The sequence below is a fragment of the Apium graveolens genome, unplaced genomic scaffold (genome assembly GCF_009905375.1).
Source record: "Apium graveolens cultivar Ventura unplaced genomic scaffold, ASM990537v1 ctg727, whole genome shotgun sequence".
Lineage (NCBI taxonomy): Eukaryota > Viridiplantae > Streptophyta > Magnoliopsida > Apiales > Apiaceae > Apium > Apium graveolens.
Window position 1 is genome coordinate 71,676 of NW_027420184.1, and position 20,270 is coordinate 91,945.

Below are 20,270 nucleotides of genomic sequence, written 5' to 3' on the forward strand. Positions count from 1 at the left end.
GAGCATATCCAAATTGAAGGAAGAAGAACATCAGCAGGAAACCTTCGCCATTTGGAGCAATTATCACACTGAGCCCACTATTCCTGCTCCCTGAATAATAAGGCTTGGCATATTCATTAATACAAGAATACTCTTTATTTACACAGATGTACGTGTATGGGAAGTATGAAATGATACAGTAATATAGGATAACAAGTAATATGCAACATTGTAAGCATGAATTTACACTAAATATGAAAGCCTATAATCATCTGGACAACTATGTTTAGGCTTAATGACGTCTCCGTAATTCAGTATCAAGAAATAATATTGATAGGCAATCATATTTCCTTTCTTCTAAATAAAAGATTAAGACTACCTATGATCAACACTTCACCCAGAATTTTCATCCACTGTCTCTACTTCTTTTAGAAAATTTATAAATTTCGCATAACAAAGAAACTTACCCAGATTCTCGAGCTGTGAATATAGTCTTCTTTCCAAATACTGGTGGGTCCTAAAATAAGTGATCAAGATAAATTTCAAAAAATCTTGAAAAAGAGGTCTCAACTAAAAACTTGTGCAAGATCATAATGTAAAATTCCCCAGTGCCATGTAATCAAATGGATGCTATTAGCATTCAGCTCTGAATTATAGAGCAATAGTTTTAGCGTAGATAAGTAAGGGTAATTCAACATAAGCTAAATACACAGTATAAGCAAAAGAAAACTTGTACATTATGAACTCAACGAACAAAGAAACTCATACATTGTGATTCGTGGTTAATAGATATATAAAATACTAAAAATAAATTATACATAAAATTTATATTCACTTTTTTAAAAGAAGTTGGAGAAATTTAGCAAAAAAAAAGAGTTAGAGAATGAGATCCTATCTCACAAGTATGAGGTCTGCTGCAGGTTGAAACTCTACTTGATGAGTAACATATATAACTATTTTTGACCCCAGAATCCCCTGTATGCACTCCTTCCAGTGCCACACATAACTTGTCAAATGATGTAATAAACACATTAAATGCTCAAAAAGTATAACATACAATCACCAATAATACATAAAACAGAGTCGCTTACAATGTTCCTTCAACAAATTGATTCCCCTCTCACCAATCACTATTTGATCTCCAAAGGAAAGAACTTCCAGATCTTTTTGGAGGCAGCATGCTTGAAGAATCTTCTTGTACCTTTCTTTGTCCATCTCCTCACCAAATAGTACATTCACTTCTATAGTTCCACTATGTATCCAAGGTGATGGAAGCCTGTTGAAATCAAAATAGTAATTTATCCCATTATACATTCAAAAAACATAAAATAAATCAAGAAAAACTAGTAAAAAACACCCACAAAATCTTAAACATAAAAATTCAAAATAAGAACTTAAAATCCAAAACACGCACAATAAATCAAAGAAACACAAAATCGAATGTAAAAACGTAATATTACTTAAAACTTTAAACAGACAAAAATCGGAAGATATCAACTAGAAAAAAAACACATGCAAATATCAAACCTAATTGATATATTTAGGCAAACCTAAATATATATACACAAGAACACAATCCTAATTTATGTTAAAAAAATGCATATTTAAAATAACTCAAGAAAAAATAGAAAATTAGAGTACAAACCTTATGAAACTCAATGAATCTCAAAACCTGTTAAAAAAAGGAAAAAACACATTAAAATTTATGAACAAACCTAATTGAACAAATTTAACCTAATCGAACATACAAACCTAAATGAACAAACATACCTGTTCAGAAATTAGGGTTTCTCGTAGATGGAGTTTGATTAATTGATGGTGTTCTTCAATTTGGGGTTTAATTAAAACCCTATGTACTTACTATAAACTGATGTGGTTTATATGTTGTATGTGTGTGAGAGAGATGGAAGAGAGAGAGGGAGAGAAGCAGAGAGATGGAAGAGAGAGGGGAAGATAACGAGAGAGAGCAGAGTGAGCTCAGAGAAAGAGAGAGCAGAGAGGGTGAGCGTGAGAGTGAGAGAGAGAAAAAAAGAATTGGGGGAAACAGGTTTTTTTTTGGTTAAGGGGGGAGTATTTGGGTAATAAAGGGGGGAAAGTTTCCACGTGTTTTTTTTAATTTTTTTAAGTTAACCATTGACAACAGTTGTAAAATATAACCGATGTCTATAAAACAAAGACATCGATTACATAAAAAACCGATGTCTAACTAACGTTTTTCATTTTTGAAAAATAACTATAGACAACGGTTATTTTCTGGACCGATGTCTAAAATAAGCAGTAACATCGGTTTTAAAATAACCGATGTCTAAATATAACTTTAACATCGGTCGTCTGAGCAACCGATGTCTAAGGACCGATGTCTATTGACAGAATTCTAGTAGTGCACACTTCTACTTATATTACATACCGTTCAAATCCCAACTATTCCAAACTCATAACTGAGTATTAAACATTATTACAAACTTTTATAGACTTAAATTGTTCCAAAAGAAGCCTACAAGCTCAACTCAATCAACCTGAACCCCTAGCTCTCGCGCTGGAGTGGGGATCCTCAATACTAACCGGTTCCTTTTTAACTGGAAAAGAACAGAAACAATATCGCACAAATGAGCTAACTAGCTCAGCAAGTCAAATGACAAAACTGAGAATAATGATCATCAGGTGAACATGATTATGATATCAAGTGAACAATGGATTATGATTTAGAATTGGATATTATACTTTTAATTTAAAAACCAAGGTTAGGCTGCTGATCAATCACGCACTAACCCCGAGCAAGGCACACAACATTGCTCTAACTACTGGATCCAAGGCACACATTGGCCTAACTTGACCATTATATGGTCTGACCACGAATCTGGTCCACCATTTTATAAAAACAATCCAATTCTAACATAATAACAGAAAGAACAATAATAAACAATAACCAAAATCATTAACAACAGTGAGTACTTAACAATGAAAGGATTTCAATACTTGTATGGATCAACAAGGTAATTTCAAAGCTTGGATGCTGGGTAATAAAAGAATTGGATAACAAAGGAATCAACGTTTCAGGGTTTCAAGGATTTGGTCTTTCAAAGCATAAGATATCATGGGTTGAGTATATAAGTAATTCAGTTCAGCGTTTGGTATTTAGTTTGTATATATTTGTGGAGTAGTATCGTAGATTTGTGGTTCGTGTTTGGGTATACAATAATCAATGGCTTAGAAAGAATATGGTTTCTGGCTCAAGAACAATAATTGAAATCAGGGTTTAGGTTTCTGTGCTTCAAAGCACTTGCAATATCACAGGATTATCAAGTACTACAATATCTCGAGAAAGTTCAGAACACTTACCTGGTACTAGCTTACTATTCTGCACTCGCTTCCAATCACAATCGTCTTACTCCTCAACTACATGTTTCCCTTTCCCACGTCTGGCCTCTTCTGCTCACATATCATAAGCATCTATCAATCATCAACTCATGGGATTCTATTAAACACATACTTCTATCTACCCTTCGTTTTACCCAAATCCGATTAACGGATTGAAAGTTACGCAATAAATAGTAAACATCGAATATACCCGACAGTCAACCACCATATCACATATAACACATAATACGTCACATAATCAATGACATAACATTTATAAAGACATTTCGGGTCATAAATAGGCTTTCTGGTATTTAAAATGATTTTTAAAACATTTTTCGGAATTAAACCGAGTCTTTGGATCAATTTCGGATTAATAAACAGGGTTCGGTTGGCCAATTCTGGCTCCGAAATAATTTTAAAATAATTATCGAGCCTTGGAAATAATTTAGAATAATATTTTAAAGCTCGAAATGATTTTTCGGAATTTTTAAATCATTTTTAAATAATTAAATCTGATTAAATAATTGATTAAAATTAATTAATAATTAATTAAATCAATTAATCAATTAATTTTCGAATTAATTGACCAATTAATTAATTAAAAATTAACTGAAATTAATTAACTAATTAATTTAGATTTATTTTGGAATTAAAAATAATTTTCAGAATTAAAATAATAATTTTCAGAAATTAAAAAAATGAATTTTTATAATAAAAATAAATAGAAAATATGATTTTTAAACATTTTATAAACATGAATCCTATTTTTGCAAAGTCTGGAAACCTGGGGGACCAAACTTCATCGTTTTCAAAAGTACAGGGACCAAACTGCAATTTTGCAGTTCTAGTCTCCGAAAAATCGGGGGTGGCCGGAGAACTCACCTCCGGCATCCTCCCACCACCATCACCTCCAGAATTAAACTACAGATTACCAGGAACATATCCATGCAAACAAATCATTCTAATCATCCCTGTTCTGGCCGGAAATTGGCCAAGAACATCGCCGGTTTCCGGCGAACATCGGGAATTTTAAAATCACAACTCCTTACGATTCAAGCATCCTCTATTAACGAGCTATATATCAATCGATTGCAAATTTCATAAGGAACACAACCCACTATAAATCAACAGCTAATAACCCCTGAATCAAAAACCCCCAAATTTCAATTGAAAACATTCATACGGGTTATAAACCCTAATTTTAAAATTCGAAAATCAAACTCAAATTTAAACATGTTATTGAACTCCAAATCAGACGTATAATATGCCAAAATCATCAGGAAAACAAGCTCTATAACATGCAATCATCAAATCATACAAACAATCATCCGAACAAAATTTCATATTTTTCATAAAAATAATTCAAAAATAAATAAATTTTTAGAAATTAACCCTTTGATTCTGCAGGTGTATGGATTACAGATTCTGATAGAGCTTCTCAAGACCTTCAAATCCAGTACTCGAGCTTTTCAAACAAAGATCAATAACACCTTCAAAAGTTGGTTTGATTCTTGGAATAGTTTATGAATATATGATTTTTCTCTGTAAAATTATATATTTATCTGTCTGCAAATGATTTTGATACGAAATAAAATACGGTAAAAGGCTATTTATAATTACGGAGAATTAGTATCCCGTTGGATCATTCCGGATATAAAACGGTATGTTTATTTGTAAAAACTGATCCAAACGGTATCGGTTTTCGGGATAATTATCCAAACCAGTACAATTTGTACTGCGGTCTTGGTCTCAGCGCCTGGTTACACATATTACGAAGTGATAATTAGGATAGTTTAATAAAAAGCTCCCGTTTATCGAAAATACGAGTTTTATTGATTTACCGAAATGAATATTGTATCGAAAATGTTGCGCCGGGACTCGCGCAGGACAAACCGTACGCCGGATCGAAAAAGTCGAAACATGGAATATGCTCGAAATATTACAATTAGGTTAGGAAGGAGTTCTCGGAAGAGTTTCGGGTTCCAAAAACGTAACAACGGTTGACGTCGGTTGGTTCCCGTTTTTATAAAATAGATTTTAAATACTCGGAAAAAGATTTTATAAATTTCATATGATCCTTATAAATCCATAAATCAATATAAAAATAATTAGGAATATATGACAATTATCTATGTTTTATTTTGGACATATAAAATTAAAATACTCAATTAATATTATTTTTGAATATCCAAGTACAGATAACACTTAACAATTAACTCACAGAATAGATACTGAACACACATAATAATTATTTAATATCAAAAATAATTACACGATATATCCCGGATATTACAATTCACTTATATCTTTTTCTGCTTCTGAAAGATATAAGAATTTACAAAGCAAGTGTGAGCCAAAAAAGCCCAACAAGTATATAGTTTGAGTTTTAAGCATTAGTTTTAAAGGAAAATTTCCGGACAAAATCTTTAAACAATTTTAAATAATTCTATTTATTTGAGTGAGTTGAGCGAATAAACGTTGGTTGTCACCAGCCTCTAACTATAAATCCAAAAGTGACAAGAGATTCCCAAATTCTTCTCCAGAATCAGGGTTTTGTCCCGTTTATGGAATCATAAAACTTTCGAGAAAGAATGCCGTTAATGGCGATCAACCAAAAATTAGACTGGACACTAGTTCACACTTATACCCTGCTGATCAGTCAGGATATAGTGTAGATCTATACCCAACCGTATAGATCCATTCAGATACCTAGGCATTATTGCCTAAGGGTCCGGTCCATTCCCGGCCCATAGGATCCTGTTCATCACCGGTCCTCACAATAACCATCCAGCCCATAGAGTGTTTTAATATCAAATCATTTCGAATTCAAAACATCTTAATTCAAGGTTCGCAAATAACCCGAAAGAATGGGTATTTGCTCAAGAGAGTAATCGAATTTTAGGAACAATAATGAAAAGAACTGGCATAATAAGATTAATTACAGCAAAATATAAAACATTTAACTATTCTAAACTTAGAATAGGAATGAAGAAATAATTACGGTATTTTAAAAGAAAAATCAGGAATACTTGCCTCAATAAGCTTTAATCGCTACTACTAGTTGACTTTGGTTCGATTTAGACGTTCGGCTTTATCGTCAAACTACTATCCTATTCTGGATAAGATCCCAACATTCTGGCCCTTCAGTTGGAATTTTGTTGCTTTCGATGTCTAATCACTAGATCGTTCCTAGTCCGATGTCGATACTCGGGTTTGCCGTCTAGGACCTACAGGGTTAAAATATCCTAATTCAAATAATAGTTTCGCTTAACATAACACTACTATCCTATTCTAGCCATACAATTTCATAACCCAACTCATATTTATATGTATTATTGAAATACACATAGCAATTATGGTTCACATCTTCGAAACTCGGTTCGGTATTTATTTTCGAAAAATACGTATACTCGTCGTTTTGAAAAACAGGGCAATCGATTATTTATAAATTATTTTGTCTCAATAGCAATTAAGTTCATATAATATAATTGTATATGGTTATTCGATGTCTCCGATAATTATGGGTTATGTTCCCGTATTTTCAGAATTAATTTCCCGAAAATCGGGCAGTGTTTCCTTTATTTATCGGCCTACCCGTCGAATCAATTCGACGTCAAGAATTTAACAATTAATTCAATTCACAACCAACAATCCCTATATTCAAGAATCTCAACCATCGACACAAATTCAATTATTCATTATTATTATTATTCATATTTTTATGTTTTTTTCATAGGACTCAGAACCTCGTCATCATAGTCCACCGTCGGCAGTAAAATTCGTGGGTTCCCGTTTATTTTGGGCGTCCTACGCGGATTTCACCGATTAGTTACTAACAATTCCCGCACGAAATATTTTATTTCATAAATAAAAATCAAATAATTTCTGCGGATATGAAATAAAATATATCCAACAGTAACCAAACAATCCCAATCGGAAAATAGCACAAGAAGCCGGAATAATTGACCGGAAAAACAGAGCAACAACTGCGAAACCTCATCCATCACCACCCCAAAACACACACACACTTCGCACCTGAACACACACATGACACGATATACACACACACAGATAAATACATATACATACGTGATAAGTGGCATTTTATACCACTTAGAACGTCTTAAAATGGCTTAAATTGGTGTCTTGAAATCAAGTATTTTGTGTATTTGATGCGTTTTTCTAGTGTTTATGCATTTCAGGGTATTAGTTGCATTTCGGAGGAGGAATCATCAAGAATAAGCCTTGGCATGTGTTCACCATTGTGAGAGGAAAAGAACGGGCAGATTACGGCGAAGAAAAGGAGCAAACCTGGAAATTTTCCAGTAGGGTCCTGCGCGCCCACGCAGCAATGCTGAGCGGCCGCGCAGCAGCCTTGCGCGCCCGCGCAGAAATGCTGAGCGGCCGCGCACGGTCGGGGAAAATAATATATTGTTTTAGACTTCTACTTCTGTTTGGCTTCCAACTTCTATGTAATCTGAGTTTTATGGGACTATTATATAAGTAGATTTGAGACGTTTTTCACAGAGTATTAAGAAGGGATTATGTTTTGCAAGAAGCGAAGGAGATAAGGAAGAAGACCGATTTAGCACACAGCAACGAAGAGGAAGCATATATTCTTGTGATTCTTGTTTCGTTGTAACGTTGGATGCTAGTTTTCTTGCTTTGACTTATTTACTCTTGTGACGTACTCTGTTTTAATATAATTAGTTTAGTTGTTATTTTCTTGTGTTCGTTTATCATGATTTCATATGAACCCATGATGGCGATAAGTTCTATTATGGGCTAATCGTGATCCTGGGGTTGCAACGGATTTATTATGGAATTCTTTAGTTAATTTTTTAATACTTTAGTGTGTGATGATTGCATGATATCTAGTATTGGTTGTGCGTATTCGTCTTATGTGCGTCGCGAACATATAAGATATGGTGTTAATCTCTTGTGAAGCGACAGTGGATCTTGAGATTTAGAACTTGCCATGCTAGCATAGGTTCATGTACGTTGTGCATGATTAGTGGGTAACTCTAACAGTTTTATTTGCCCTATGTAATCAAAAGGAATAACTTGTGCTTAAATCGTTGTGTTGTCAATTTCTGTAGACATATAGGAACTCAACATAATTGATGACTATTCAATTTCTATCTTAATTGTGGATGTTTGGTAGAATGGTATTAGTACAATGAAAGTTGGCTTTTATCAGTTTTGTGTTATTTGATTAATATCATCACTGTCACATGCTAAAGGTAATAACTATGGCTATAGAAGGAAGTAATAATGAAGTTGTGATCTCATGAGTGTTTTATTATTGATAAATTGCAGTGTTAGTTAAGTGGTTAATTAAGTAGTTAATTATAGTTAATATTTAATCAACAATTTTAAGTGTTATTATCTTAACATTGAGAAGTAATCATACATTGGTGAGTGAGTTAAATTAGACAATAACTTAGTCTGAGTCTCTGAGGGAACGAATTAGAAAGTATTCTATATTACTTGCGAACGCGTATACTTGCGTTAATATTAGTGCGTGATTTCACCCTAACAAGTTTTTGGCGCCGCTGCCGGGGACTCGGCGTAGTTGTTTAGTTTATGTACTTACCATCATTGGTCATTAGGACTCAGTGATTAGGACGTAGTAGTTAATTACTCTTTTCGGTTGTGTTTCAGGTACTTTAGTGCGTTTATGCAAACTCGTTCTCGTGCTCGCAAGAGGACCTTAGATACAGCTGAGGAGAAAGACGAAGTTCTTGATACACCGGAGAAGTTAGATTTTGAGGATTCGGATTCAGGAACTGAGCAGAAAGAACCAGTAAACATGGGAGATCATATTGTTCAAGCTGATCCAGCTCTTATGGATTTTTCTCGGCCTAAAATTGATGACATTCAGTCAAGCATCCTTCATCCGGCTATTCAAGCTAACACCTTTGAAATCAAGCCGGGCACTATTCAGATGGTGCAGAATTCTGTTTCTTTTGGAGGAGCGGCAACTGAAGACCCCAACATGCACATAAGGAATTTTGTCGAGATCTGCAGCACTTTTAAGTATAATGGCGTGACTGATGAGGCTATCAAGTTGAGGCTTTTCCCATTCTCACTGAGGGATAAGGCTAAAGACTGGTTACATTCTGAACCAGCTGGGTCAATCACTACGTGGCAAGATCTTGCGCAAAAGTTTCTGGTGAAGTTTTATCCAATGGCAAAGACTGCTGCTATGAGGAGTGCTCTTACTCAGTTTGCGCAGCAACCTACAGAATCTATGTGCGAGGCTTGGGAACGCTACAAGGAAATGTTGAGAAAATGTCCACATCATGGAATGCCGGATTGGATGGTAATCACTGGTTTTTATAATGGTTTGGGGGCTCAATCTCGGCCCATGCTCGATGCAGCAGCTAGAGGCGCCTTATGGGCTAAAAGCTATACTGAGGCGTACAATCTTATTGAGACGATGGCTGCAAATGAGCATCAAAACCCAACTCAGAGGATGACATCAGGCAAAGTAGCAGGTATTCTGGAAGTTGATGCAGCCACCGCTATTGCAGCCCAGCTCCAAGCGCTATCAATGAAGGTTGATTCGTTGGCTACGTATGGAGTTAATCAAATAGCTATGGTTTGTGAGCTTTGTGCAGGTTCTCATGCTACGGATCAGTGTTCTCTTGTCAACGAATCTGTTCAGTATATGAATAATTATCAGCGACAACAGCAGCCTGTGCCAACAACCTATCATCCTAACAACAGAAATCATCCAAATTTCAGCTGGGGAAATAATCAGAATGCTATTCAGCCACCATATCAGCAAGGAGTGAGTAAACAGTTTAACCCACCTGGATTCCAGCAACCACAGCAGTATGCTACAAGACAATCATATCCTCAACAGGGAAGTGCGGCTGCACCTACTAGTGCTGATTTTGAGGAACTTAAGCTGTTGTGCAAGAGTCAGGCGGTTTCTATCAAGACCTTGGAAAATCAAATCGGTCAATTAGCCAATACAGTGCTCAATCGTCAACCTGGCACTCTTCCCAGTGACACGGAAGTACCAGGAAGGAAGGAAGCTAAAGAGCAAGTCAAGGCTATTACCTTAAGGTCTGGAAAAGTAGCTGATGCTGAAAGAAAAGGCAAAAGAAGTCGAAGCTGAAGTTCGAGATGAAGAATCCAAGCAAAGGGAGAAAGCGGCGGAACCAAAGAAGACTACTGTTGAACACACTCTGCCTGAGGCTAATACAGGGGAGAAACAGCTCTATCCTCCACCACCTTTTCCTAAGAGATTGCAGCAACAAAAGCTGGATAAACAGTTCGGGAAGTTTCTGGAGGTGTTCAAGAAACTTCACATCAATATACCTTTCGCTGAGGCTCTGGAACAAATGCCTAGTTATGCGAAGTTTATGAAGACTATTCTTTCAAGGAAGGTAAAACTAGATGACCTTGAAACCGTTGCTCTCACGGAAGAATGCAGCGCGGTTCTGCAATAAAAGTTACCACCAAAACTGAAAGATCCAGGAAGCTTCACCATTCCTTGCACCATTGGCAATCTAACTTTTGACAAGTGCCTTTGTGATTTGGGAGCAAGCATTAATCTGATGCCGTTGTCGATCTTTAAAAAGCTGGACCTACCTGATCCAAAACCCACATACATGTCGCTACAATTGGCGGACCGTTCCATTACTTACCCAAGGGGCATAGTTGAGGATGTGCTCGTCAAGGTGGATAAGCTCTTCTTTCCTGCTGATTTTGTTATTCTGGATTTTGAGGAAGATAAAAAGATTCCCATAATCTTGGGGAGGCCTTTCTTGGCAACTGGTCGTACCTTGATAGATGTGCAAAAAGGAGAACTTACTATGCGGGTTCAAGATCAGGATGTGACCTTCAACGTATTCAAGGCAATGAAATTCCCTACAGAAGATGAGGAGTGCTTAAAATTGGATGTGATTGATTCTGCGGTTACTTCGGAACTCGATCACATGCTAATGTCTGATGCATTGGAAAAGGCCTTAGTGGGGGAATTTGACAGTGATGATGAAGATAGCAATGAGCAATTACAATATCTGAACGCTTCTCCCTGGAAGCGAAAGCTAGATATACCATTTGAATCTCTTGGTACTTCTGACCTCAAGAACGCTGAAGGGAAGCTCAAACCATCAATAGAGGAAGCGCCTACCTTAGAGCTCAAACCATTACCTGAACACTTGAGGTATGCCTTTTTAGGTGATTCATCTACGTTACCTGTTATTATTTCAGCTGACCTTTCAGGTAGTGAGGAAGACAAGCTCTTAAGGATTTTGAGAGAATTCAAATCGGCTATAGGATGGACTATAGCAGACATCAAGGGGATAAGTCCCTCATATTGTATGCATAAAATTCTGTTAGAGGAAGGTAGTAAGCCAACTGTGGAACAGCAGCGAAGACTGAACCCAATCATGAAGGAGGTGGTGAAGAAAGAAATTCTGAAATGGCTAGATGCAGACATCATTTATCCTATTTCTGACAGCTCGTGGGTGAGCCCTGTACAATGTGTTCCTAAGAAGGGAGGTATCACTGTGGTCGCAAATGAAAAGAATGAGCTCATCCCTACTCGAACAGTTACAGGATGGAGAGTATGCATGGATTATAGAAAATTGAACAAAGCCACAAGAAAGGATCACTTCCCTCTCCCATTCATTGATCAAATGCTGGACAGATTGGTGGGACATGAGTATTTTTGTCTTCTGGATGGGTATTCCGGGTATAATCAGATTTGTATTGCACCAGAGGATCAGGAAAAGACTACCTTCACTTGTCCATTTGGCACATTTGCTTTTCGTAGAGTTTCGTTTGGGTTATGTGGCGCCCCGGCCACCTTTCAGAGATGTATGATGGCTATATTCTCTGACATGATTGGAAATAACGTCGAAGTGTTCATGGATGACTTCTCCGTCTTTGGACACTCATATGATGAATGCTTGAATAATCTGCGCGCCGTACTCAAAAATGCGTGGTGTAACACCCCCAGATCCGGGGTCGGGGATCCGGGTCGTCACGGTCTTTCTTTCCACAATATCACTTCACTTAATTAATAATAAATAACCTTATGCTGTGACCCCACACTAACACACACCACAACCCGTTATAGTCTCAGAGATGAAATTTAAATAAGTACAAGTCTTTGAATCCACAATTTAAAAGTTATTACAACCCAAATGATTACTTGATAAATTTACAGTTAATTGCCATTATCTGCCACAAGTTATAATTATACATAATTGATTCTCAAAAGTAGATGGTCTGATCTACAATAGATCTACCTCTGCAGCTATAGCAGCTACAACATCAACGGGAAGACGCGGGACGCTTCCCACGCGCTTGCGCTGGGTCTGCTGGAGTCTGGCCATCTTTCCTAACTGTTGTTGTGTGATGAAGAAATAAAGCAAGGGTGAGCAGCAAGCCCACCAAAATAATATGTATAATGATTTACAATATATGAGCCTACTCATAATACTCATGAAAGTCTTGGTCAAAAGAAATGAACCAAGTTTGATATCTTAATGCGATGAAGTCGCAAAATATTCAGTATATACATATATACTTTTCAAAATATTGGAAGTCCTCTTTCATGCATAATATACACAAAGTCCCAGTGTATAACTGTATAAAATATATCGTTGCAAGGTGATCTCATATATCTAACCTTGTCTCAACGTTTTTCTGAAAATCTTTGTCATTCATAAGACAATTATTAATTAGATATAGTTTAAAAGATGAGGTTACCAAATACCCCAATATACTTATATCTTTCCCAATACTACTTGAACTACCACCGTTCAAGTTATAACCAGTTTCAAAGGTTCATCACATAGATGAGACTACAAGACAAGATTTGAATAGATTCAATCTTTGAATATCATTATAAATAATGAAGTTACGAGATACTTCATTAAGTCCCGATATATAAATATATTCATATATATCTCCCATACATTTCCTGAAAACCTCTGTCATGTAAAGTGAACAGAGTTGCAATATCCAATGAATTTGGAAGGAAAGAATTTTGGCATAAACCAGATATCTTGCTGATCAGGCAAAGATACCAATAAGTAACCTTTTCTACTAGTAGATGGATGATCCCCCACCGATCATCACCCTGGCCACATAAGGACCTTGTGCTGGACCGCCACCCGGCCTCTTACGCGTTGATGGACTGCCACCCCCACTTACACTTCATAGACCGTACCCCGGCCTGTCGCTTATGCCGACTCAATTAGATGGGCTTACTTCCCGAACATTGGGCAAGTAATCAATTCATTTACCAAAACTGCAACCTCGTTGCGAATATAAAATACACCACAGAGCCGGATTCCCCAGGTTTTTGAGCGAGTATTTAAATCCCCTTAAAAAAAGGAAGATCTTAAATATAAAATGAGTTTTGGGATCCGCTCTGACTTTAAAAATCATTTTGAAGACTCGAAAACAGTTTATAGAGTGTTTGGAGTAAAGCTGATTTAATGAAGTAAATCAGTCCCCAGAATATTTAGAAAATGACTGAATATTATTATTTAAATAATATTCCCATAAAGAATAATCTTTATAAAATAATTGAAGTAGAAGTATTAAAACTTATACTTGAAACGAGTATTAAATAACCAAAGATATACTTATATGAAAGTATTATCTTTATTTGAATAATCAAATAAGTTTGATTATTAACACCTTATTCTTTAATAAAATAAAGAATATCTCAGCAAATAATCGGAGTCATAGATCCTCAAATGAATATTCAAATAATATTCATTAAATATATAAACTGAGTAATAAACCCTCGAATGAATATTCAAATAATATTCAGATAATAAAATAAAGGAGTCTAAGTCCTCGAATGAATATTCAAAATAATTCAGATAATAAAATAAAAGGAGTCATAAGTCCTCGAATGAATATTCAAATAATATTCAAATAATAAAATAAAGGAGTCATACGCCTTCGAATTATTCGAAATAATATTCAATATAAATAAAGTTAAAGTTATCGAATAAACCTTATTCGATTAATAGTTTTGAAAACTATGACCATATATATATATATATATATATATCCTATATACAAAATCTACTCGGGATCCTCGACTCCCGTTTTAGAAAATATTTTCACCTTTGGTCCCTGTACTAAGGGTATATGCAAGTTACCGCTATCCTCTAGCATAGGTATTATCAACTGAACCAACAGATATATTTCAAGAATATGAAACAGGCATGCATATATACCATATCACATGCTACAATATATCGCAAGAATTTGCTAAATAACCAACATGCATCTATCGCAAGATAATGCATATACAATGTTACATCACAACAACAGTATAACGGATAGAATACTTGCCTGAGCGACTTGGGGTGAGAAAGGCTCGGGACGAGTCTGGTAACCTATAAACAACAAGTAATTTGGAATTAAACCAAATCACTTGTAAATCTATACTTTAACTAACTTAGACTCTAACGCTTGTTTTGCGCTCACTGATTCGCTTAATTCACTCGGTACCCTCGGCTCCACCATTTTTAATAATTTAACCTTTACGAGTTTTAAAGCGATTCCTTCGCGAGTGTCTTACCAACTGCCTAACACACTTACCATAAATGTTTCATACATTAATTAACCCTTTTTGGTCTTTAACCTATTTCAAAGTAAGGCGAGGGAAAAGTTTCGTTCGCGAAACGCCGTTACTTGAAACGGTCGTTTCTCCTAAACCGTGCATCGGAATCGAACGAACTACATATCAAAACGAAGCTCGTAACATGAGCTATCTAAACATGGCAGTGGTCATAATCTAGCAGGGGGTTCTCGGGTCCTAATGTTATGCACAAAAACAGTCCAAAGAAAATCGACGTTACGACGGCTATGTTTACGCGATTACCAATGTTTAAACTACTCCAATTAACCACCAACCAACTCATAACCATCAATACAACAAAACTTCACCTAAACCATACCACATCAGTCCATAATCTCTCCAAGGTTTTCAACTCAAACAACCACAATCAAGACCTATGAACTATAATCAAGCTTCAATTACCAAAACACTTCCAAATCAAACCAAACTACTAATAATCACAATCCATGCTTCTCATTTCACAACACCAACCATTAAACTTACTAACAAATAAAGTAAAGGCTAGGGTTTGAAGTTTATACCTTCCTTGGGAGGTTTAAGTTGCTAGGAAGCCTTAGGGAGCCTCCTACAAGCTTGATCTTTCCAAAGAAATCAAGAACACAAAGTTAGGCTTTGAAGTTTCTAAAAGTCCGATTTAAAGAACTGTAAAAATGAGGGTCTTACCATGATTATTTGGACGAGACTTGTGAACAAGAGTTGTAGGCCATCTCAATACCTTTCCAATGAGCTATAGAACACAATATTTGAGTGATGAAGGAGATACAGCAGTTTTAGTGTTCTGGTTCTGTTTTGGCCGAGAGCATGAAGAACAATGCCTTGGTTTCTTTTTGATTTTGATGAAAAATGATTTGCTTGGCTTGGTTGGTTTGATTTTTGTGTTTGTTTTAGTAAATTACCTAGTTGCCCTTGATTTTGTGGTTAAAAAGCCACCACATCTCCTTCCTTCCCATGTCATGCTTGTGTCATCCTCATGATGTCATCCTCCCCTCCTTGTCCTCTTTCTATTGGTTGGATGACATCATCCCCACTAATCCCCTTGATTAACTTCCTAATCGTTTGCCTAATGACCGCTGATCTGTTATACGGTTCGCTTAACTTTCGTTTTCGTTTATCGTTTGAGGGATCATACCCGGGATCTTATTACTTAGGTTCCCTTAACCTTTCTCAATATATTATATTCCTTTTATGATCCTCTCCTATAATCCTTTAATTTAAATCCTTTTTATCCTGTTACCTTTTTCTCAAATCTTTCCGTATCTAGTGTATTTCCGGGAAAAATCAAAGTGTTCGGATTTGGATTCTGACGATCTTTACATACACTTATATCCCATATAAAGTACTAATAAAATCTCAGAATATCCATATCAGAACCCCTACATAGTGTGGCATGAAAAGTTTTCTCATTCAGCAAAAACACTATTCATAAGGGTTTCAAAAATTTCCCAAAAATTGGGGTTATTACAGTCTCCCCTCCTTAAAAGGATTCCGTCCCGGAATCAGATAGAAAGTGAATAGGGATACTCTCTTAGCATTGCACTTTCTAACTCTCGAGTAAATTTTCCCACATTGTGGTTCTACCATCAAACTCTTACTAGTTTGATAACCCTTCTCCTAAGCACTCGTTCCTTTTTACTCTATACCCTTCCTGGTTGCTCCATATAGGTTACGTCTGGTTGCATGTCTATGCGCTCATATGCCCCTATTTGTCTGGCATCCGAATTACACTTCCTTAACATTGATACGTGGAACACGTTATGAACTTGCTACAGGTTCGGGGGTAGGGCTAGCTCCTATGCTAACTTCCCAAACGTCTTAATATATCCAAGGGTCCAACAAATTGTAGACTTAGCTTTCCTTTCTTTCCGAACCTCATCAATCCTTTCCAAGGGTTTCCAAGGGGATACCTTAACACACTAGGTCCCCTATTCTATCTTTGTTCTTTTGTCAAATCAACATACTCTTATGTCCATCTTGGGCTACTACCAGCCGTCCTCTGATTAGATCTATTATATCCTTGGTCCTTTGGACTACTACTGCGGGTCCGAGCATCTTGCGCTCTACAACTTCATCCTAACATAAGGGAGATCGACATTGTCTTCCCTCAAGGATCTCATAAGGCGATACCTCAATACTGACATATGATCTATTGTCATAAGAAACTCAACCCGTGTTAAGTGATCATTCCAATTCTTTCAAGTCTATTGCACAGACTCTCATTATAGCTTTAGCATTAGAGCTTTTGCTTCTCACTACCCATCTTTTTCCCAGTTCGTAATCGCTACTACCTTCCGTTCCTAATATTATACTAGTTATACTTTTGCTCGTTAGCGTTCTATAACCTTTTAATAACCACGTCAACCTTAGTATCACGAATGTGTTTCCATTCCGCATACTACCACCACTTTATTACTCCTTTTTCAGTTGTTTCTATTTTCCAAAATTTGATCAATCAAATAGAAGTAAAGGAATTTGTTGAGAGATCACTATGATCATGAACACTTGTTATATTGCATAGTTAGTACAGAAGGTGGCCAGCCTTTAGTACTTGACAAGCAATTAAACAATAGATGGTATCCTACTAGGCTTCTATCACACAGATAGATAGTCATTCGGCAATACCTCCCCTTCTGGAAGGGTTGTTCTTCTCAGATTACATGAAATGAAAAGAAGAGAAAGAACGAACTGAAGAGAATTGTATATAATAAAAAATATATATATATACTGCCACAAAATATCTGGCTTGGAACCTACCTCTGAATTATAGAGGTTTGTCATAGGAGAACAAAACATAAACGTATTTATATCAGCATCAAGTATTATAGCATCGTATTTCCCATGCCTAAATATTTCTATTCCGTCCATCATTCTATGGACCCATGCTCTTCCTCGAGCTTATACACAATCACCTTTGAAACTCCCTCGATATCGAAAATCGAATCTGGGATCTCATTCTAGACCTCATCGTTACTAGAATCCATTTCTATACCGCAACCTTCTTCGTATGGGTAATACTACTCTTTATCGATAAGAAGGAATAAATATATCATAGGTAGATAATTGACTTAATTAGTCTATCAATGATAACTTATACACCACCACGACCCGATTAGTGGTACTTACTCTCAACATCCATTCCAATACAACTCTCACGGTTGTAAGTAATCAGCTCATTACTCTCAGAATCATTCCTACATTACTATGGCCCACCGTTGACCTACTGTAGTCATTCGTTTTCCATGAAGTTTTAATAGCTAACCATACGGAGTCCATTCATATCATATCGAATTCTTCTAAGGAGGTAACATGATCACCGTTCTTGATTCATGAAGAACACTCCTGATCCTGACGTACATTCATGACGTGAAGCAGATAAAATTGCAGAAGAGTTTCAATCAAAGCAACGATAGCAGGTTAATACCATTCTTAATCATATGCCTTAAATAGAAGACTTAACTCAAAGGTTCGTTAGTCCTTTTGAAACATGGTCCTGGCTTATCCAAGATAGGACCTCCTAAGATAGATAGCCCGTTATGGCGATTACACGAATTAAACCTTTACCAACTACTATTACGGTTGGGTATTGCACAGTCATCAGAAGGAATGTCAATCTTCCAAACCATAATTCAACCTTCACATTTTAACCATCATCACTGTATTCCTCTGGCACAAGCGCCTATAATTATCCTCTTACCTTTAAAGTGTCGGCCACCTCTTTGGCCTTTCCTGATATAAAATTTCCTTACAGTCAATGTCATTTTAACCACCTCCAAATAAATTTTCTACCTTATTTCCGATCACTGCTTGTGAAGATGTTTCCTTTAAAATCATGGGAAAAAAAATATCACCATTTTTCCATAAGTTATTGCCTCAGTCTTTAGAGGTTCACTGTCAAGACTGACTCTCAATCATACTTAGAACATCTTTTTATCTTAAGTCCTAATTGCCCTGAACAATTTCGACCATTACTGGTTCGATCCATACTTTCTCGTGGTTTAACACGTGCCCCACTTGGCATCATTATAATTACGTCATATTTCCTTTATCAACATTTTTATTCTTGAGAATTTTAATATTTCCTTTCTCCTTGTAAAACCTCTAAGGTTATCCTTCAATCGTTCCTCCTGTATTCCCTATACAGGGCATATCAAAATACCATTTACTAACTAGAACCATTGTCTATATACTTCTGAAAAATTTCTCCACTGATTAAAGGTTGTTGTTACCTTAACCTTTCCAATCATACTGTCAAAACTCATACTCCCTATTAAGGGTGAAATGCCAACCTTTATGCATTCCCCTAGGATTCATTTTAAGTTACCGATGTTCTATCCTTAATTCCACCTTTAAAAAGGTACAAGCATCCTTCCATGGATAAATAAAGTCATATATCCCTGATAAGGGTATCTTATTCAATCATTTCCACCTCGATAGTCTATACCGAATTTCACAATAGCATCCTTATTCAAGTTAAGGTCAATCCACATGGCCTCCAAAAGATAAAAATGGTTATCCGCTTTTCTTTCCTGATTTGGTAATGATCACATGGATGATCTGGAAGATATTGGTCGTGTTCAACGTGAACTTCTTCTTAATAAATCCTTATTTACTTTTGTTGTTTATCTCAACAGTCATCTCAATGTTGGGATATCTTTCATACCTGGCGTCTCCCTTCCTGGGTATCAAGCCACCGGTCTTACACTTCACATTCTTGAAGGTCACTTCCTTCATCCAATTTTCTTAATTTCTTACTTTCTTGTCTCCTCAGTCTATCCGCGTCTCATTATTTATCCTTCGAACTATCTCAAGGTTTCTTCGAATCCTCCCAACTTACAGGGGATAATATATATGTATCTCTTATGCCCTCAACCATCAATTTTAACTCATGGTGAATCACCCTCATCCTGACGATTACTTACTTTTCTATTTCTATTACTACGAGTCTTTAGGGTTTCCTCATACCCAACTTCCTTATCATTATTTCATGAACTAACACAACATAAGCATTGATTTCAAACATCCCGTCATTCTGGATTCGTGTCCTCAGAACGAATCTTGACAACTTTTACAACTTAGATTCATAATTTATCATACTCGTCTGCCTTTGTTCTGACTCTAAAGCTTTTACACTATCTCCTTATCTTTGGGAATTACTTTCCCGAAAATTGACTGGACTTAAATCAGTTTATTATAATCTCTTGCTCCGTGCCTTCCTTGGCCTTTCACCAGCAGGTGGTCTCTCTCTTAGGAGGGTAGTGAAAAACAGTCTTTTGGTTCGTCAATCATTTAGAATCTCAAATGA

The 20,270-nt window shown here is 36.3% G+C and overlaps 1 non-coding gene across 1 annotated transcript; it reads right to left on the reverse strand.

The window, feature by feature from the left end:
• Positions 1-9,544: 9,544 nt before the first annotated feature.
• On the reverse strand, positions 9,545-9,651 carry LOC141703975 (small nucleolar RNA R71). The gene has a single exon (XR_012567772.1). It is a non-coding gene; the product is annotated as a small nucleolar RNA R71 (small nucleolar RNA).
• Between the last annotated feature and the right edge of the window lie 10,619 nt (positions 9,652-20,270).